Source organism: Dasypus novemcinctus, chromosome 4, assembly GCF_030445035.2.
Source record: "Dasypus novemcinctus isolate mDasNov1 chromosome 4, mDasNov1.1.hap2, whole genome shotgun sequence".
Classification (NCBI taxonomy): domain Eukaryota; kingdom Metazoa; phylum Chordata; class Mammalia; order Cingulata; family Dasypodidae; genus Dasypus; species Dasypus novemcinctus.
In genome coordinates, this window is record NC_080676.1 from 1,223,331 (window position 1) to 1,246,129 (window position 22,799).

The window sequence follows — 22,799 nt, forward strand, 5'->3', positions numbered from 1 at the left end:
TGACTAGGGCTAGTGCAGCTCTATTCTAGCTATGGCTTACTCCTCGCTCAGCTGTGAGGAATCCAGTGATAATTTAAGCTGTCTCTCTGGTAATATATTTGTTCACTCTTCCAGGGTCCCCACTGGAGAGATCTAAGATAATCCACGCTGACTCACTTGCCCTGGGGCCCACAACCCATCCAGGGTGTTGAAGGTCAGGTTTCCTGGAAACCAGACTCTGAGTTGGCAGTACCCATGCAAGATGCTGTGGAAAGGAAGGGACGGAAGCAAGACGGGGCGGGGGAGAAGGAGAGTATGGTGCAGCCTCAAGGAAGGCGGCATCCATCTCACAGGAGTTCTGAAGCTGGGAGGGCCCTGCATTGTCCTGAGCTGGAGGGAGGAGACAGGGCCTTTATACCCCCACACCAGCGGTTATCCTCTCTTCAGCCGAGGCCATCCCTACTGGGGCCAGCTGAGGACCGTCTGCTGGCAGCACTCCCAGTAGCCAGAGGAACAGGTCCTCAGCCTGAAGGAGGCCCTGGGTGGCACGTTACACCGTCCACCCCAATGGGAAACACCATCTTAGCTCCAAAGGATCCTGGGAATGCAGGCGGTTCTAACTCAGAAGCAACCTCTCCTTCCTCCCTCCATCACAATGCCTGGCCACCCCTTTTCTTATCCATTAGACCTGTTTGTGTCAGATGGGAGTAGACAACAGACCTTTGTGCTCTTCCAGCTCCAGCGGGTTACAAAGGCGGTCCTCAGGTGGTCTCTGAGATAAGGGGCAACATTCCCACTCTCGCAGTACCTCAAGAGCCCTCTCCCTTTTCAAGTCCTTTCTGATCTCCAACTCCCAATTCTTATGCCTCAGTGGGGGTCAGGGGGTTTAGGGTTTTCCACTAGGTTCCTGAGCAACTCCTTTGAAAACTTCTGCATCCAAGGCTGTTGAAGACTTTTTTTTATTTTAAAGATTTATTTATTTATTTCTCTCCCCTTCCTCCCCCACCCCGGTTGTCTGTTCTCTGTGTCTATTTGCTGCGTCTTCTTTGTCCGCAGCACAGGAATCTTGTTTCTTTTTGTTGCATCATCTTGTGTGAGCTCTCTGCATGTGTAGCGCCATTCCTGGGCAGGCTGCACTTTCTTTCGCGCTGGGCAGCTCTCCTTACGGGGCTCCCCCCTTGCGTGTGGGGCTCCCCTACGCGGGGGACACCCCTGCGTGGCAGGGCACTCCTTGCGTGCATCAGCACTGTGCATGGGCCAGCTCCACACTGGTCAAGGAGGCCCGGGATTTGAACCGCGGACCTCCCATGTGGTAGACGGACGCCCTAACCACTGGGCCAAGTCTGCCGCCAGATGAAGACTTTTGATATTAGGCTTGCATAATAATATACAATAGCCACCATCGATGCTCCAAACAAAGAGCCCAGCAAACTACCTACACTAACTTCCTACAGCTTGTGGAGGACATCAGATTCTGCCCCCTGTACTTAGCCCCAAAGGAATGTTTGCTTCCTCTCCTTGCCTCTTATTTATGCAGTACCATTGCTCCACTCACATTCTTCCTCCTTAGAGTGATTTTCTTCTCCTCATACCAATGTGGTTTCTTTTTCAATGTTCTCTGCCAATCTTTACTTCTTTCAAAGTCTACCTTTTTTCTCCAAGAAACTTTTCCTGGATAATCATACACTTTCACACTTTTATAATCGTACACTATTACATTTCAATTCAACAGTCATCACCTACAATTTACAAATATAGTACTTACTGTTTTCCCATTAGTTGCATCTTCCTTTTTCTCTATCTTGGTTTTCAGTAGTCCATCTTGGGCTCTTTGGACCAGCCTGTTGGCCAGCCGGATGCCACTCAGTGTTACTCGTTTCAATGTATACCAGAGAGCAAAAGAATAACCCAGTGTACTCATGCCGATGTATACTAGAGAGGAAAAGAATAACCTAGCCAACTTATGCCCAAATTCTTGATCCACAAAATCATGAAATAGAATAAAATCATTGTTGTTTTAAACCATTAAATTTTGGAGCAATTTGTTTTTAGATCTGGAAAAAGATGTGAGAAAAAAACCCTGCATTTCGTCTAGGTATCTTTAAAATTTAATAAACAATGCTGCTGCTTTTCAAAAATATGTGAATCGCAGAATAAATTTCTGTACGGGTTAGTATATGTTGGTTCTCAGATTATGAATATCAGAATCACTTTGAACACATGTTACAAATCGAGATCTCTACTGAATTTTAATCTCTGAGGCTGGAGCTTACAAATTTACATGTTTAGTTAGCTCCCAGGTGATACTTATGTAACTTCAGGTCTCAGAACCACTGAGATCACATACAAATTATGTCTAGGAATGATCTCATTCTTTGCTACTCCAAGTGTGCTCCACAGATCCGCGAATTAACACCACCTTGGAACATGTTAGGAATCAGATTCTCAGGAGCTACCGCAGACCTACTGAATCACAATTTACAGTTTAAAAAGATCCACAGGTGATTGGAATACACCTTAAATGTAGAAAAGCACTGCTGTAGAACAGTGATTCTTACCCCTGCTTCCACATTAGAATCACTTGGAGAATTTTTAAAAAATACACACACACACAATGTTGCCTGGGTCTTACCCCCAGACCGATTAAGTCAGAATCTCTAGGGTGTAGAGACCTGGCTATCACTATTTTTATAAAACTCCCCAGAAGATTTTATTTAGTACTCAAAGTTGAAAACCAATGGTTTTATCTTCTGCATCTCATTATTCCCAACCTGTGTGTGACCCGCCTTGCCATAGCTTGCCATGTATGTGCAGAGCTGTGGTGCCTGCATCCAGGATCCTTTCATCACTGTTCATCATAGGAAGTTCACATGGGATTTTCTTTAGATCTGTAGTTTAAAGCAGGAAACTACATAGGGCATCACAAATGGATATAATGTTCCTGAGAAGATTTATTACCTGGAGATAAATGGCCTGTCTAGTTGGAGACACTATAGTCAATAACAATCTTTGGAGACAAAGTAGCTCTTTAGAAAGAAGGGATTCTAGCTCTCATTAAGATTGCTAACCTTCTCTTGCTTAGTTCTACCAAGTGAACGCTGGTTTCTACAGTCTCTTGCTACGGAGTCTATAAATATTATTAATTTCAGGAATTAACTAACAATTTGGGGCAACATAATCTGACTAAGCATCTGTGATTTAACATTTCTACCATTAGGGGTCACCATAACTCAGGAAAAAAAACAACAATTTGAGTGGTAATTGGTGTCAGAAAAGAAAAAAGTACCATCTTTCTCATGTGAATGTGAAGACTGTAAAGAATTCAGTTCAGGTATTGGCAATGCCTTATTTCGTGTATTTTACAACTAATAACATAACTCTGGGAATTAGTCATGTTAGACATGGCATGTCAGCAAATTTTTTTATAAAAGACCAAGTTACTCCATATTCCATCCTCTGCAGGCCATGCGGTCACAACCACTGCAGGCCATGCAGTCACAGCCGGCCAGCTCTGCTGCTGTAGTATGAAAGCAGCCACAGTTCATCAGTTAGTGTGGCAGTGTTCCAATAAAGCTTGGTTTACCCAAACAGCTGGTGGGCTGGATTTGATAGAGGGGCTGTAATTTGCTGACCCCCAAACTAGGAGAATAGTTCTCAAATGAGGCTGAGTTGGAAAGTTGCCTGTGGAGTGTGTTAAAACATTTAGAGTCCTGAATCCCACATCAGATCTACTGAATCAAAGTATCTAAGGGTGAATCTCAGGCATCTGAACTTTTTAAAGTCTCCAAGTGATTATGAAGCAAATGCTAATTTAAGAACCATTAGGCCAAAGTAAAGTTAACTGCCTCTTATAAGGTCCACCTTGATATAATATTTCCAGTATCTGAATAACTATCCATGATATAAAAGATATAAATGTAATACTTAGGCTCAGATTATCTACATAGGTAAACAAAAAGGCTTTCTGTGAAGGGTTCATTCCTACATAAAAGTCTGCATTAAGCCCTGGTCTTAGGGTTTGTTCTTGTTTGTTTGTTTGTTTTTTAAGTACAGCACACTCGACCGTATCCTGACTGATGCTGATGGGGATCAAGGAAAACAGTAAAGGAGGAAGAGAGAATAGAGAGACTGTGGAATGTTGTGCAGTTCTCCTCCCCCAAATGCCTCCAAATCTTCTGTAAATTTACAGACTCCTGAAAAGTTTGCTGTGGTTGGATTTTTTTGTAGGAATTGGTGAGGGGGAGAAGTTCAATGTCTGGCAGGTACAAGAGTGAAACAAAAGCAACACATAGGGATGCAAGGAAGTTGGGTAAGAATGTTTTCAAGATGGTATGTCCATTCCTCATGAAGTATGTTCTCTAAAGATAGTGAGGCAGTTTGAGATTATTTATGAACCCCCAAAATAGAGATTATGTTGGTCAACTGGTCCGTTCCACTGGGTGTGATGCCCTTCAAGTGCATTAGATTCAGCTGACATGTCTTAATTAAATTTCTTGTTAAGATTAGGGCTTTGATTTGACCATATCAGTAGGACGTGGCACAGGGTTGAGTCCCTGCCCCCTTGGTGGGCTGATATAAAGGGACACTTACAATCAAGAAGATACATGGAAGAGGAGCTAGCTCTGTCATGTTTGATCTGGGACCCAGGGAATCAATGAGCCGTTCACCTGGTAGTTTGCAGTTGAGGAGAAGAGCAGCTGAGTGGCTGATAAGGCCTGGAAAGAAATCAGCCCTATCCCAGACTGATATAGGGAGCCCTGGGAGATGAGTCCTGAGCCAGCCTACAGCTGAGATCAGAAGAAGCTGGGCCCACAGAGCCCTTAAGATGAAGGAAGGAGAGACCAGGAGAGATCACCCACTGTCTTGCTTCAACACGTGGAAACAGACTGGTGAGAAAGCAGCTCTGAGCTGGACTCTCTAGGGCCTTCTAACTATAACTTGTACCCCAAGTAAATACGCTTTAGAAAAGGCAACAGATTTCTGGTACTTGGCATCAGCACCCCTTTGGCTAACTGATAGGGTTGCTCCAGGATATTTCACCTTGGGCTAATGAAATTCATAGACATAGAGAAGGCCATGTTTAAAAAGAACTGCAAAGAGTGTTGTCAGGATTCTTACAGCAAACACATTACCTGTGGCCCTATAGAGAGCATTCTGCGGTTTTGGATTTCTGCTGAACACACAAGGCAGTTTCCTTTTTCTGGAGCCAAAGCAGCCCCCGGGAAGCAAGAAGCCATGTATTTACCTCCTGAGGAAACGTCCATTTCTTTCTCGAGTTCACAGCTGTTCTCCTCCTCCCTCCTCCTCTCGCTCCACCTCACCTTCCATGGGAAGTTGAACACAGCCTTAACGTCTTCTAGGGAATCACCCGTCCCTAATTGGGAGCCAAGGCCCGTTTCCGGCTGCCATTGGCGATTACCACTACTTAACCACACTCCTGACGCATGTCAGGAAGCAGGCCAGCAACTAGATTCAGCCAGTTTCTCCTACTGAATACATCTGCAAGAGCATGTGCCTGTCCTGACTGACTTCAACAATAGAAGAGAGTCAGCAGAAATCTGAACTTGGAAGGAAAAGAAGTCAAAAAACTCTATCCATAAGCAATGGGTGAATAAAAATGGGAGGTTTTATTTATAAGAGCTTAAACCATAGGAAAGCTTATCTTTCAGGTAAGATATATTCCTGGCTACAAAGTTTTACTAATACTTTAAATAACCCTAATGGGTGTTTTACATGTGAGTTATAGCCCCAATTTGTAAATGAGTTGTGTTTCAAAAATGAATTTAAGAATCTGATATTTAGTATTTAAAACATATTTTCTTAAGAAACGATGTTAGATATTTAACTCAGTGCATAGAATATGAATTGTGCTAAATACAGGATAAAACAACTCAAACAACATGATAATGATGAAGTAAATGAAAAAATGCTTTCAGCATATCAGCTCAGATGATCTTGGAGCGTATCTAACCTTGGGTTATCAAATTATGTGTATTATTTCTGCCAATCTAGAGTCCTTCACTTCTGCCCATCACCCCTGACCTTCCCAGCTTAAGCACCGTGAAGTGGTCACCTACCACCACAGGGCACATTTCACTGGTTTGAGACAGATGGTCCAAAAGGATGGGAGCCCAGAGGAGGGGACAAGAAACAAGCTGTTACATATCTTCCATTGGTTAGATTCTAGCAAGATCTGGTGCAAGTTATTTGACTTCTTGCACTTTAGTTTCCTCATCTGAAGACAAAGATAATAGTAGTGCACTTACAGCAATGGTAGATGGCCAAATGAGTAGACTAGAATGGTTAGAATTCATTACATTTTGTTCCTCAGAGATCCAGAAAACCCACTAAATTAGCTAAATTCTCTTCTAAGTTACTTAATAGGATGACCCCAAAAAACTGTTAACAAATGTGGCAGATGTACTCCATTCTCTGAAGGATGAAAGCTGATTTCTTTGGCAGTCAGCAAGATTCAACCTCTCTGTGACAGAAAACACAGACATATCTGCTTCCTTAAGTACACATCATTGTGTCCTAAAATTGATGTCTCTCCACTGGTTTTGTAACTATTCCATTTTTAACCAGACTCTAACCACTCCATAAACATGGTCTCTTTCACTCTGAGGTCAAAGGCAGGAAATGTCAGGTTTCTTTTAGCAGCATCTAATTTATCTCCCAAACATCAGCTTATCAGATGATGATAGATTCACCAAGCAAATCGAACCAAAACAATCTGAAACAAAATCCACAAGAAACACTATCCTGAAAATGGAAGGAAGGGTTATTTTTCCTGGTGCAGGAAACAACCAGAATAGAATAAGATTTTATTTTTTACAAAGCATTAATTAGCAGTACAAAATTAGAATAACAAGTGGACAATAGCTTATTTAATCACTTTTTAAAATATATGTATATATATTTAAAAGATATTTTGATTACATAAATATTAGAAAAAAAATATCGGGGATTTCCATAGCCCCCACTCCCTACACCTCCCACATTTTCCCACATTAATAACATTCTTCATTAGTGTGGTACATTCGTTACAGTTGATGAAAATATTTTGGAGCATTGCCACTAAGCATGGATTATAGTTTACATTGTAGTTTACACTCTCTCCCACACAATTCTGTAGGTTATGGCAAGATATGTAATAGTCTGTTTCTGTCATTGTAATGCATTCAGGACAATTCCCAAGTCCTGAAAATGCCCCCATATTACACCTGTTTTTCCCTTTCCCTCTGCTCAGAACTTCCAATGGCCACTGCCTCCACATCAATGACATACTTTCTTCCATTGCTAGAATCCCAATAAGTCTATAATGGGTGGCAGACTTGGCCCAGTGGTTAGGGCATCTATCTACCACATAGGAGGTCCACGGTTCAAACCCCAGGCCTCCTTGACCGGTGTGGAGCTGGCCCATGCACAGTGCTGATGCGCGCAAGGAGTGCCCTGACACACAGGGGTGTCCCCGCGTAGGGGAGCCCCACATGCAAGGAGTGCACCCCGTAAGGAGAGCTGCCCAGCGCGAAAGAAAGTGCAGCCTGCCTAGGAATGGTGCCGCACATACGGAGAGCTGACACAACAACAAGATGATGCAACAAAAAGAAACACAGATTCCTGTGCCACTGACAACAACAGAAGTGGACAAAGAAGATGCAGCAAATAGACACAGAGAACAGACAACCGGGGTGGGAGGGGGGAAAGGGAAATAAATAAATAAATAAATCTTTAAAAAAAAATAAGTCTATAGTATAATACCAATAAGTCCACTTTAGTCCATAGTTCATTCCCCAATCCTGAGGATTCTGGGATGCTGATGCCCACTCTGCTTCCAATTGATAGGGGGCTTCAATTCCATGGGACAGATAGGTGAGACTCTCTTGCTTCAGTTGTACACTCTCTTAATTCCTTGGGATGGTCGTTATCCATCATCATCTTGTTAGTTGTCCTGGGTGAGTCCAATGAACTGGAGAGTAGGTGTTGCAACTCTCTTGAGATTCAGGGCCCACTGACACATGGACAGCCCAAAGATTTTAATCTCTTGAATTACACCTATCAACCCTAGTATTAATTATAGGTTCAAATAGAAGGGTTAGAAGAGCCATGTTTAGAGAAACTACAACTAAGTTTGCTGTGGGAAACTGGCTTATCTATTTGTTGCTTCCTGTTATTGTAGATGATGTTGCAAGTTGCTTCCTGTTATTGTAAATGTTGCAGTTGCTTCCTGTTATTGTAGATGTTGCAGTTACTTCCTGTTATTGTAGATGTCCGTTGTGTTCTGATAGCAAACAGCTGCTCATTAGTTTCCAAAGAAATACAATGTGGAAACTAGGGTTGGAGCTCTCAGTTCCAGTTGGTGTGAATCCCCTGGTCCCATCTTTATCTCCTCTCTTGCGTGTCTCTCTCTGTCCTTTATTTCTTTAAATTATACACTGCCTTCCCTTCATGCAGACCTATTGTGAGCTGATCACAGTAACTGGTGCCCAACATGGGGCAAAGGGAAGTTCAGTAACTGACGCCCAAACAGGAACCCAAAGGGAAGAAGGATTGCCTTGAGTGAAACTAAAGTTGGTGTGATGGCACAGAGCCCCAAGTGGTTTGGAAAGGCTTTGATGTCCTCAAGGGTTTGCTTGTAATTCCCCAGGAGATGGAGAACATGCTGTGTGGGTGCCAGCTCTATGGACAGAGCCATGCCACGAATGCCAAGAGACAACAGAAGTTCCTGTGGAACCCAGAACCTCTGGTCATGCAAATGGAGAGATAGATGCTGGAAACTGCACAGCTGGGTCTCATTCCAAAGACTAGAATGACTTTACATCAAAGTATCTAAACTACAGAACTTGTTTAAGCATGACATCATAAAGCAAGTATGACTTGGGGACAGAAAGAAATTAAGAAAAAAATTGAGAGGAGGAAAACTGGGAAAGAAATGTTGGATTATAAAAGAAACTAAGAAGAGTTAACAAAAAGAATGTTAGAGGAAAGAAACAAAAAAGTCAGAAGACAGGGCAGCTTGAGAGCATATAAAAAGTCAAATTAAAATCAATTAAGAAATTCTAGGTTAGTAGATTTGGAACTGTTTTTGTGTTTGTCTGTTCAATGTCAGTGTGTGTGTTGTAATTGTTTCAGTGTGTGTTAAAAAGAAAAAGAGAAAGAAAAAGAGAAGAGTAGGTGCCCATAGAAGAGCAAGTGCCCAGAAAGAAAGAGGAAAAAGAAAGAAAAAGAAAGAGAGAGAAAGAAATAAAGAAAAAGAAAAAAGAGAGAAAGGAAGGATAAAATGAAAGATGTAAAATTTAAGATGTAAAAGACTGAAAAATGTAAAAAGTTTGTGGGAATGCTAAATGAAATATTATAAGGTCTATTTTGTCCTAAAATAAAATGGTTAGTTTTATAAAGTCAGAAAATGGAGATATGTGGGACAGAACTGGTATGCATATAGCAAGTTGTAAAAGTATTGTGGTAGCATTCAGTGAGTTAGTGTGTTTTGTAAAAAGAAAACGAACATGAATGAATACAAAAAGTACAAAAACTGTGTGAAAAGGTCAGCAATGGACTTTTGCTTTCTGCAAATGGACTCAAGGCTTTCTGCCCTGGCCTGATGGCAATGAATCTGACTGCATAGAAGAAACCTGTGGCAGTGACCCTACTAAGAAACATCAGAGACAATGGTATTTTAAGGGCCTGGAATAGACAAACAATTGGGACAAGCTGTAAGGTCCCTGCTACTCTATCACATTATTAAATGTTTTTTGGTTGGGTAAGACAAAACTATATTCTCTGCTGTAATTGATAAAGTACAATGTTTTCTCATGTTAATAGAATTTGTAATATTGTTGGAATACTAAAAATCTTTTATCCCTCACTAAGATTTGTTAATTAGGAAAGGTCCTTCATTGGGAGTAGGAGGACCTCCAGCAGGCTGCTTTAAAAAATAATAAAAGAAGGAGAAGGTGGATATTGACTTAGCCTGTGAATTGGATGTGGCCCTAGGTCCAGTGAAGATGCTAAGAGCACTATACAAACTGGGAAAAACGAGGTCATTTTTAATCGAATACTGGCCTATATATCCTTGCTGGTAGGAAATCTTAAGCCCATGAGAAATAAGTCTTCTGCTAGTTAGAAGTCTGTATAATCTGCTGTAGTTATGGATTAGGTATAAAATGCTGTTCTCTGATTTGACACTGTTACTTAAATGATAAGCACACAACAAGCCCTTCATGGTATGAGGCAGCAAGGAACCATCTAATCTGCCTTTGTTGCTTTATAAAAACAAAAAGCATGTTGTGGGAAACTGGCTTATCTATTTGTTGCTTCCTGTCATTGTAGATGATGTTGCAAGTTGCTTCCTGTTATTGTAAATGTTGCAGTTACTTCCTGTTATTGTAGATGATGTTGCAGTTCTGATAGCAAACAGCTGCTCATTAGTTTCCAAATAAACACCATGTGGAAACTAAGGTTGGGGCTCTCAGTTCCAGAAGGTGTGAGTCCCCTGGTCACTTCTTTATCTCCTCTCTTGTGTGTCTCTCTCTTTCCTTTATTTCTTTAAGTTATACGCCACCTTCCCTTTGTGCAGACCTATTGTGAGCTGATCACATCATGAGTCCAATTCTGTCACACAGGGGAGTATAAATTCCAAAGTAGGGCCCACTGGCAAGGCACCAAACTCCTCAACTATCTGCCCTGACTATAGTGTGTGATGTCTCCAGAGCCTTCGTGAACTACTATTAGGGGTAGTATTTACTTTGGCAGTCAATGAGATCCTGCTGAGACATGCATAAGCATAACCTCTGGAATGACCTCCCAACTCACTTTGAAGTCTCTTAGCCATATAAACTTATTTGTCTTTACTTTTCCCCCCTTTTGGTCAAAGTCTTTTTCCAGTTGCATTGCTAGTTGGTGCTTGGTAGTACTCCCTCAGTGCCAGGGAGGCTCACCCCTGGGAGTCACACTGGAGGAAAGGTACTGCATTTATATGCTGAGTTTGGCTTAGAGAGGTGCCACATTTGAGCAACAAGGAGGCTCTCAGGAGGTAACTCTTAGGCACCCTATAATACTAGGCTAAGTTTCAATTTTAAGAATAAAGATTCATAAGTACAGTCATCAATATTAAGGGCCCATTAATGGATCATTGTCCTTCACTAGTCATTGCCCCTGTACTCAGGGGATTCTTGCTGTTCCATTAGAGAATGTGGCAGAGCTCCCCAGGATGGGAATTCTGTATTCTTTCAGCTATTGTGTGAATCTCCAGCCACCATGACAATGCCCCATTAGCATTTGAACACATTCATATGCCTTATAGACATGCCCAGGTGAACCTCCTCCCATGCATCCTCCATCACTGACATCCCACACAAATGATCCTCCCCTGTCATAGTTGTAACCCTTCTGTGATCCAAAACTTCTTAAAAAATGAAGCCAACAAAATAGCCAATACAATTACTAAGAAAGTGAAATAATGATAATTTTAAAAATAAGAAATAAAATACAAATTTTTCTAAAAAATTAAAAAAGATTTAGAATAATAAATAATAATGAATATTTAAAAAATTTTTGACATTGTCTTTCGTAACTGTAAGATCTGTTGTCTTGTATGTATAGTGACATTTCCTTCCATTTATTCCTGCAGTGTCTTACTTTTTTCACTTTTGTTCTCAAAGAAGTTTTAGATTACAGAAAATCACATACAGAATACAGTGGATTCCCATATACCCAACATCCTCCCCCATCTCCCCTCCCCCCTGTTAATAATAAATTTACCATGCAGAAGGTACATTTGTTAAAATTGATGTACAAATATTGAAACATAGCTACTAACCATGGTAAATTATGGTTTACATTTTGGATCATACATTTTTATAAATTTTGATGAAATTTAACATGGCCCATATCGATCATTGCAAGATCATGTAGAACACTTCTGTCACCCCAAAATATCCCATGTTCCATCTATTCTATTCCTCCCTACCCATCCCCTGAGGACCCATGGCAACCATCAAGCTTCACTCCTTGAAGAATAAAATTCATAGTTACTTGCAACAACACCGAGGGCTTGACTTACTGGTCTATTCTCCCCTATTAGGCACTATCTGTGCTCTCAAGAGACTCCTGCCCCTCTATTTGAGAACATAGCAGGACTCCCCAGGATGGGAATCCATCACCTTGCCACTCATTATATGGGTCTCCACCCACTGATACAGCCCACTATGACAAGTTGAACACTCACTCCCTAGCAGCCTGCCTCAGGTGCACCCTGTCCTGAATGCCCTGTGCGGCCACCCCTCGGGCTGAAGTGTGGTTTGCTGGCCTGGAGGGGGGCGGCGGCCGCAGTAGGCCTATTCCAAACCGCTGCCCCCATAATAGGGTGGTTGGTCGGGCCCACCGCCACCCCTGAAGGAAGCTCGGCATGGGCGCAGAGTGCCCTCGGGTCTCCCCTTCTCGGCAGCCATGCTCCCGTGGCCGCCCCTCCTCCCGGATAGCGCCACACGATGCCTTCTTCTTCTTTCTCCCTGTGCAGGCGCACGGCGGAAAATTCCAGTCTGCCCTTCCCCCCCCCCCGACAGCAGCAACAGCCAGGCGTGGGCAGGAAACTCCAGTCTGCCCTCCACCCCAGCAACAGCAGCCACCAATCCCTAAACCCTGCCACTTCCCCCAGCAACAGCAGCCACCAATCACTAAACCCAGCCACTTCCCCCAGCAACAGCAACAGCCAATCCCTAACCACCACCCCTCCCCCATCCAGTACCTCCCACTGACCTTTCTCTGGCAACCAATCAGAACAGGGCGTGGCTTTGACCAATCAGCCTTCCCCAGCCCCTATAAAACTGCTGCCTCTCCCTCAATAAAGGGGACTTGCATGTTTACCTTGTCTCCGTGGTAGTTCTTCTGCCGTGCGCCCTCCAGTCCTGAGAGCCCCCGACAAGGGCCTGGCCTCCCTTGTCCCCAGTTCGTCGCCTGCTTCTCCGGGCGACCCCCTCGTCGCCGGCTTCGCCGGGCAACCCCGTCAGCCGAACCGCGCAACCCCTGTGAGACCGACCCCTCGTCTGCTGCCGGACCGACCCCTCGTCCCAAGCAGGACCGATCCCTCGTCCCAAGCGGGACCGACCCCTCGTCCACAGCCAGACCCCACCTCTACCGACTGAGCAGCCGCCACAGTTGGCGCCCAACGTGGGGCCGAGCAACCCCACCACAGCCTCACTCCATAACCTGGCGGCCCCCCCCCTCCTCTCTTCTCACCGTGGGGCTTCTCTCGTGCAACATTGCTGCTACCTGAGCCTTGGCTACCTCATATGATCCACGGTGGTCTGGGAGAATCGCTGGATGGCTTTCTCCTTCCGTGTTGGGGGCTTATACTGACCCGCTATGATTAAGAGGAGCCTTGGATTTCTTGGGAGCGCATGTTTGCACGTCTGAAGTAACCCTACCACAACCCTACGCCCTCCTCTCTTCTCACCCCTATCTTTTTGCTCTGCATTGCTGCTCCTGAACCTTGGTGACCTCATATGATCCACGGCTTATACCGACCCGCTATGATTAAGAGGCGCCAATAAAACTCTCAGGAGCGCGTGCCTGAGCACCTCCACCCCTGCCTTCACCTCTGCCTCCTCCCCTCCGCGCTTGCTCCCCTTTGCCTTGCTCCACTGCTCGTCGTTCCACCTTCCCCTCGTCAGGGCCTTCCTTTGGCCCGCGACCACCGTCGGAGTCCCGTTGGCTCCAACCCCTCGTCTCACCACGCACCTCGGCTCCCATCTCCACGCTCTCAAGGTAAGGGCCCCTTTTCTTATCGGCTCCAAAAGGCCATTAGCAATGGGTAACATCCTTTCTGCTAAGCAAGCCCCGCAAGTTCAGGCCCTCGCCGATCTCCTAGACACTCACCAGTGTAAGATCTCTTTGAAACAGCTCCAAGTTTATTGGGACCTTCTTCTCCCCTTTAATCCATGGCTTACCACGTGTCAGCTTTGGGACCCGGATACCTATACTCGCCTTATAGATAGGGTCACTTCTGCTGTGGAGCAGGAAGGTAAAAGATTCCCTCCTGGCTTATTACCGGTGCTTTTTACCATCCGCTCCTGCCTTCAAGGCGCCCCTACCATCAACTCCCCCCGGCCGTGCCACCGCCGCCGCCGTGATTGTCACGACGGCGACTTTAACCGGGATCCTGATCGGGATCCTGATGCCGGCTCCGACTCCGACTCTGAGTCGCTTGTCGAGCGCCTTAATAACGCGCTCGAAAATTGTCCCCCTAAACAGTGTAATCTTGCAGTGCCGAGCGCCTGTAAAGATGGCGAACTTCCGCCTTCTTCCTCGCTCGAAAAGGGGAAGCACTCCCAAGATAGCGGGCTTCTGCCTTCTTCGCCATCTGAAAAGGGGAGGCACTCTCAAGATGGCGGACTTCTGCCTTCTTCCTCGCTCGAAAAGGGGAGGTCCCTTTACCCCTCCCTCCCCCCGACGACTTCCTGTCTGGGTGGGCCGGAAGCTCCCTCCCCGCCATTTTACCCCTCCGCGCAGGGCGGTCCGTGGCCATCTTGTAGCCCACAGCCATTTTGTGGCCCACCGCCATTTTGTAGTACCGCTGGGGACAGCCCGCAGCCATTTTGTAACACCGCATGGGCAATGCCTCCTCTCGCGCCCTCCACGCCAGCGGCCCCCCCAGCTCCGCCTCCCCCTGGCAGCCCCCTCCATCCAATCCGTGGCAAGCTGCTGCACACGCGGCCCCCTCTAGCCTATTTTTGGACCCGTATTCCTCCCCCTCCGGGGCACCTCCACCTACCTCCCCACCACCTCTGCAGCGGATGTCCCGCAGGGAACGGCGCCAAATGCGAGTGATCCAGCACTAACTGAGCCAGCTCACCCTCCACCCCGAGAGACAACCATCCAACCCGGAAGTCCGTTCGCTGCTCGCACTCTACCGTCAGTGCAGACGCCGCAACCCTCACCATGCTGGCGAGCCAATTAACATAGTCTCTCTCCTTAGCTATCAGCGCCTCGCCACCGCCGAGGACACCCCCCCCCACTTCATCTTCTCGGCCTCCTCCTACCCGACCTCTTCCTGCTCACTCTTCCCACAGGTGCCCCAAGTCTTCTGTAACCGCGGCCCCCCATGCCGCCATTGCTCTCAAGCAGCTCCAGCCCCACTAAACGGCCCACAACCCGCTTTCCCCGGCCCGCGGCCTGCTTTCTAGCATCTAATAAAGTTTCTGCTTTTGCCTCCCCATACTTCTGCGGAGCTTCCTCCTGTCTCGACCTCACTCCTCTTCTCAGCCATCCAAAGCGTCCTTTCTCGTCCCCCGCCCCCTCCTTTTTTTGCTTGAACCCCCATTGCGTTGCAGATTGGGCCGCCCCATGTCGGCCCGCCCCGTTAACATTGGCCTCTCTCGCGCCCATGGAGACTTTGGCCTTCCTGTTGTCCTCGCCTACATCTCCACCACTCCCGACGCTGCCACCACCACTGCTGCTGGCACCCTGACACGACTTGTCCTCACAGCTGCGATCCTCCAGACCATCACACAGTCTGCCTCTGCCGCTCTTCGCCGCCAAGAAGAGATCAACTACCTGTAACGCGCTGTCATCCTGGACTTTTAACAGCAGATGGACCTTATAGCCGCCGAGATCAACGAGAATTGGACATTGGCCACCCTTGCTTGCAACAGCAAGATACCGCCCCCCAAATTGTACATTTATATCCCCGGCATACTCACCTCCATCTTCAGCCCCGCTTCCCTCATTGCTTACTGCCTCTTGGGCCTCGGTTACTTGTTGCTGCTGCCATCCTGGCCCTTATTTGAAAAGAAGGGGGAAATGCGGCCACCCCTCGGGCTGACGTGTGGTTTGCTGGCCTGGAGGGGGGTGGCGGCCACGGTAGGCCTATTCCAAACCGCTGCCCCCATAATAGGGTGGTTGGTCGGGCCCACCGCCACCCCTGAAGGAAGCTCAGCATGGGCGCAGAGTGCCCTCGGGTCTCCCCTTCTCGGCAGCCATGCTTCCGTGGCCGCCCCTCCTCCCGGATAGCGCCACACGATGCCTTCTTCTTCTTTCTCCCTGCGCAGGCGCAGGGCGGAAAATTCCAGTCTGCCCTTCCCCCCCCCCGACAGCAGCAACAGCCAGGCATGGGCGGGAAACTCCAGTCTGCCCTCCACCCCAGCAACAGCAGCCACCAATCCCTAAACCCTGCCACTTCCCCCAGCAACAGCAGCCACCAATCACTAAACCCTGCCACTTCCCCCAGCAACAGCAACAGCCAATCCCTAACCACCACCCCTCCCCCATCCAGTACCTCCCACTGACCTTTCTCTGGCAACCAATCAGAACAGGGTGTGGCTTCGACCAATCAGCCTTCCCCAGCCCCTATAAAACTGTTGCCTCTCCCTCAATAAAATTGGACTTGCGTGTTTACCTTGTCTCTGCGGTAGTTCTTCTGCCATGCGCCCTCCAGTCCTGAGAGCCCCCGACAAGGGCCTGGCCTCCCTTGTCCCCAGTTCGTCGCCTGCTTCTCCGGGCGACCCCCTCATCGCCGGCTTCGCCGGGCGACCCCGTCAGCCGAACCGCGCAACCCCTGTGAGACCGACCCCTCGTCTGCTGCCGGACCGACCCCTCGTCCCAAGTGGGACCGATCCCTCGTCCCAAGCGGGACCGACCCCTCCTCATCCTGAGTTGGACCGACCCCTCGTCTGCAGCCAGACCCCACCTCTACCGACCGAGCAGCCGCCGCAGCCCTGCACATCCAACACCCTGAACTAGTAACCCTCCCCTGCCACGTTGCCAAAAAAAATTCCGAGTGTTGTAGTTTTAACCACATATCTGCCATACCCAGTGTTCACCAGCTTCCTTCTCCAACCTTCCCGTGGTTCCATGGACTGTCCAATCCACACTCCCCACCCTACGCCCTGACTAACCAGCACTGTTCAATTCAAAAGTATTGCTGCACCACTGTCATGCCCCTCCACTCCACAATTATACACTTCCACCTTATCATAGATTTTGTACATTTGAGCATTGGCTCACAACTTTCTTCTCCCTTTCTATTTCCTATAAACTTATCTTCCAGACTCTAGTTCTGTGAGTCTGCTCAATTTAATTAATTCATATCCATGAGGTCTTGTAATATTTGTCCTTCAGTGACTGACTTGTTTCACTGAGCATAAGGTCCTCAAGATTCATCCGTGTACAACACTTATTGCAGTGATGGAAGACAAAACATCAAAAACAAAGCTTTTGCATTTTTAAATTTTTTGATACCTCAATTTATTTTTACCTTAATTTTTCTAAATTAATATGTATTCTATATCTAACCTTTAAACTCATCACTATATTCCATTTTATTATTAATGGAACCTGGCAATATATTGGGCTTCATTTTTGAAGAAGTTTTGGATCACAGAGAGGTTCAACAATGACAGGGGAGGAATACTGGTATGGGATGTTATTGACAGGGGACACATGGTTGGCAGGGAGTTCTCCAGGGCATATATCTAGGGTACATAAAAATGTTTGGATATTTTCATAGTGGTTACAATTAAAGACAACAACTGAGGGAGTGCTGAGTTCCTAGCCAGGGGAGCTCTATCACAGTCCCTAAAGGAACAGCAACAATCCCCCAAGTGCAATGACAAAGACCAAAAAAGAAGGAAGGTCCAACAATGAGCCCTTGATACTCACGACTATGCTTGTGAGCCTGTGCATCTGAAATAAGAACAAGGCCTAGAGCTGCAGGGTGCCTAAGAGTTACCTCCTGAGAGTGTCTGTGTTGCTCAAATGTGTCCATCTCTAAGCCAAACTCAGCATGTAAATGCGTTGCCTTCCCCCCAGTGTGGGACATGACTCCCGGGGATGAGCCTCCCTGGCATTGAGGGATTACTACCAAGTACCAGCTGATGATGTAACTAGAAAATGGCCTTGAATAAAAGGATCAACTCAGACCAGCAGAATATCTCAGTCTACATATAATACCAGGAGTTAAAAATGCTTTTTGACCTGAATAAAAGGGGGAAATGGAAAGGACAAATGAGTTTATATGGCTATGAGTCTCCAAAAAAAGCCAGGAGGTTATCAGAGGGGTCACCCTTATGCACACCTCAGCAGAGTCCCAGAGACAGATAAAGTAGATCAGGTATTGGTTCTTCTGAGGGCTACAGTGACCCACAGGTTCTATGGTCATGGCAGATGGAGTTCAGTGCCATGTCAGTTGGCCCTACTTTGGAGTTTGTTTCTGTGTGATGGAGCTGGACTCAGATGTGATCTTTGTTCACAAGCCTCTCCTGTTACTTTTACTAGATCTGTAGTTGGCCCTGGGGTTTAGTGTATACCCAGGGGACCTGAATCTCTGGACTGCCATGTGATAGCCAGGCCCTGAGCTTCAACAGACTTGCAACTCCTACACTCTGGTTTATTGGACTTACCCCACTCAGCTAACATGGAGATGAAGAAGGTCAACCACCACACCAGGGAGCCAAGACTGCCTACAACTGAAAGCAGGAGAATTACATCCAGCATCCATGTGGAATCTAAGCCCCCTCTTGATATAGATGTGGAGTGGACACAACCATTCCAGGGCCCACAGGATGGAGGAATAGAGTATGGATTAGAGTGGACTTACTGATATTCTATTCATGAACTAATGTGATTAGTAATCAAAGAAAATGTGGCATTGGTGTGGAGAAAGTGGCCATGGTGGCTGCTGGGGGTAGGGAGTGGGAGGAAAAGATGTGATGTGGGGGTGTTTTCAGGACTTGGCGTTGTCCTGGGTGGTGCTGCAGGGACAGTTACCGGACATTGTATGTCCTCCCATGGCCCATTGGGTGGACTGTGGGAGAGTATGGGCTATGGTGTGGATCATTGACCATGAGGTGCAGCAGTGCTCAGAGATGTATTCACCAAATGCAATGAATGTCCCATGATGATGGAGGAGGTTGTTGTTATGCGGGGAGTAGTGGGGTGAGGGGGGTGGGGGGTATATGGGGACCTCATATTTTTGAATGTAACATTAAAAAAATAAATAAAGACAAAAAAAATTCATCCATGTTATTCCCTGTGTTAATACTGCATTCCTTCTTATAACTGAATAATATTCCATTGTATGTACATACCACAATTTGTTTATCCATTCATCTGTTGAGGGGCATTTGGGTTGATTTCAACTTTTGGCAATTGTGAATAATAACACTAGGAACATTGGTGTCCATGTATCTGTTTATGTCCTTGCTTTCATTTCTTCTGGGCTTATATGCAGCAGTGAAATTGCTGGATCATATGGCAGTTCTATAGTTAACTTAATGAGGATCCACCAAACTGTCCTCCACAATGGCTGCACCATTCTGCATTCCCACCAAGGTAGTTACTGATTTCTTTTGCAATTTCCTCCTTGACCCATTCTTTGTCTAAGAGTGTGTTGCTGAACTCCGTATCTTTGTGCTCCTTACTAGTTCTCTGCCTCTTACTGATTTCCAGCTTCATTCGATTGTGGTCAGAGAAATTACTTTGTATAATTTCAATCTTTCTGAATTCATTGAGAGTTCTTCTGTGGCCTAGCATATGGACTACCCTGGAGAATGATCCATGTGGACTTGAGAAGAGTGTATATCCCACCGTATTTGGATGTAATGTTCTGTATATGTCTATTAGGTCCAGACCCTCTACTGCATTATTCAAAGTCTTTGTTTCTTTTTTGATTCTTTGTTGAGATGTTCTGTCTAATGGTGATAATGGTGTATTAAAGTCCCCCACTATAATTGTAGAGGCATCTATTTCTCCACTTACTTTTCCAGTGTTTGCTTCATCTATTTGGAGTCACCCTGGTTAGGTGCATAAATGTTTATGACTGTTCTTCCTTCTTGATAGATTACCCCTTTTATTATTAATAATATACGATGTCCTTATTTGTCTCTTACAAGAGATTTGCATTTAAAGTCTATTTTGTCAGATATTAGTATAGCTACTCCTGCTCTTTTTTGGTTTGCTTGTAAAATTGTTTTCCAACGATTTGCCTTCTGCCTCCTTGAATTCTTCGGTCTGAGGTGTTTCTTGTAGACAGCATATAGATGGGTCATATTTCCTTATTTATTCTGCCAATCTGTGTCTCTTGACTGGTGAATTTAATATATTAACATTCAATGTTATTCTGTCAAGAAATTACTTACATTAGTCATATTTTCTTTAGGTTTATGTATGCCATATGTTGTTGTTTTATTCTCTTTTTATCTTTATAGTTGTTCTTACACTCTTCTCCAAGATTCTCTCTCCAGTTTTTTCCTTCCAACCTACAGAATTCCCTTTATTATTTCTTTTTTTCCTTTTTATTTCTCCCCCTACCCTCCCCCTCTGTTGTCTGCTGTCTGTGTCCACTTGCTGTGTGTTCTTCTATGTCTGTTGTATTCTCATTAGGCGGCTCCAGGAACCCATCCTGGGACCTTCCGGAGTGGGAGAGAGGTGACCCTTCTCTTGCTCCAACTCAGCTCCCTATTTTGCTGCATCTCATATTGTCTCTTCTCTGTGTCTCTCTTTCATTGCCTCATCTTGCTGCGTCAGCTCTCCATGTGGGCTGCACCACTCCTGAGCAGTCTGCCCTCCTGCATGGGGCTGCACTCCTTTGCGTGGGGGCCACTCCTTGAATGGGGGGCACCCCTGTGTGGGGCAACACTCCTTGCATGTGGCAGCATTCCACGTGGGCCAGCTTGCCACATGGGCCTGGAGGCCCTGGGTATCAAATCCTGGACCTCCTATATGGTAGGCAGAAGCTCTAGCCATTGAGCCATATCCCCTTCTGCCTTTATTATTTCTTGAAGGGCAGGTTTCTTATTGACTATTTCTATAATTAATGTTTTTGCACTCCTTTTGGATTCAGGAAGTCTCCCCAAAACTATGTCCTCTGCTTTTCTTCCAGGTATGGGTTTTCATCTCCAGCCATGAGGTCAATTGCCATCTGTGCATAAGGGATATTTGAATCCACAGTCCCACATTTGATCTTCTCCTCTCTGTCCATTTTTGTATTGTCCTCTGTCACCTACACATCTTCCACTGGACACTCATTTTCAACTCAGTTTATAGCTGATGAAGGGCCGTCTTCTAATCTTTCCCGACAGAAGGGTAGCCGGTCTTTATTCATGCACACTTTTATCTTCAAATCAGGCAATAAGTCACATTTGTGGCTCAGCAATAGGGTCACGCCAACCTCCACAGAGCAGTTTATGCAAATCTACATGATTCCCTGTCAGTAGGAAGAGTCTCCACAGATTAAAGGTCACCGCCCTTGCCTCACCTTAGCACCTTACACGGGCTAATTTTGATCCTTGGTGGTTAGAAAATACTGCCTAAGAAGAAACTTCAGATTAACTCTAAATCTAATCTTGCTTTTTTCTCCTATTTATTCTATTACTTAGAATTGTCCACTTTTCCTTTTGAGCATTTAAAATTTTGATGCCATCTCTTCCAACTCTGCGGGGGCTTCAGAGCCATGTCAAAAATTGTCCAAGATGCTAGGACTATCTTTTCACATAAGTACATTCTCCAGCACTGGTCCTTTCCAATTAACCCCTGACTTTCAAAGTTTTTTATATAGTGGAAGGAAGGCAGGAGGGAGTGAACCCCAACAGGGTTTGAATCCCAACTCTGCCATTTCCCAGCAGTGTGACTTTTGACACTTTCCTTAATTCCCCTGAGCCTTGCTTTTTTCTGTTATTTTTCCCTTAACTGAAAAATGGAGTTGATGATACGAGCCTCGTAGAGCATCTATGAGAATGAAATGAAGTAGCACAGTGGTGGCTGAGCCTTGCCAGGGTGAACCTCGGCAGGTGCTCAGTCACTGAGCCCTTCCTACCTCGCCTCCCACCCACCTCCTTCTATCTGGGAGCTGAAACCCATTTCCAGAAAGAATTACAGGGCTGACATTCATACAGAAGTAGGTTCTGATATTATATGCATCACTAATAAAAGTGTATAACACATATGGTTGTCACTTCCATGCAGTTCCCTTGCAGGGAAACTTCAGCTTTGTGAAATGCCCCCCAAAATCCTCAGTGGAAAAGGAGAAAAGTGACGTCTGTAAAAGCCCATGCACTTTTCAGGTCTGACATCCACCTAACTCGTGGGAGGGGATCGAAAGCCTTCACGAAGGTCCTATGCCCTGTGATATCGGACATTGCCTTCCAAGTATGACAGCAGATTAGAAAAGACTGCAGGCTAGATGCAGGAATATTGGAAGTAGTGAAAATAGCAGCTGTGGCCTGAACTTAAGGGAGGAAGCAGGGAAAATGCAAAATTAGAGAGGAGACAACCAGCAAGATGGTGGCAGAGTAAGGAGCTCCTAGAGTCAGCCTTTGCTACAGGGCAGTTAGTAATCACCTAGAGATAGGTAAAGCACCTGCTTGGGGGCTCCAGGAAACCAGAAGGGCATCCTGCAACATCCTTGAAAGAATGGAAGGAGGAGACTGCCCATCTGCAGAGATTCTTATGTAGAGCACTCTATGCCCCGGAGGCCAGTGCCCGTCCTCCACTGGAGGTACAAGTCACTGCGGGAGCTATTCTGCACCTGGAATTGGAAGCTCCACTTCCCAAAAATGGGGAAGGAAGAGACAATTGGTTTTGTGTGATCTCTGTATCCTTTAAAAATAAATTTTAAAATATATTTAAAAGAAAGAGACAATTGCACATCAAACTCAGCTACTGATTAGTAAATTTGGCTGGCTAAAGTATAACCCTAAGAACAGCTAAAGTTTGAACCTGTCCAAGTCAGAAAGAGGCCAGTAGCCACCATTTTGACTCTGCTGCCAGCACGATGGGAAGAAGTGCCAGACTGAAAATCACCGTGACTGTAGGGACCAGCTTCTTTC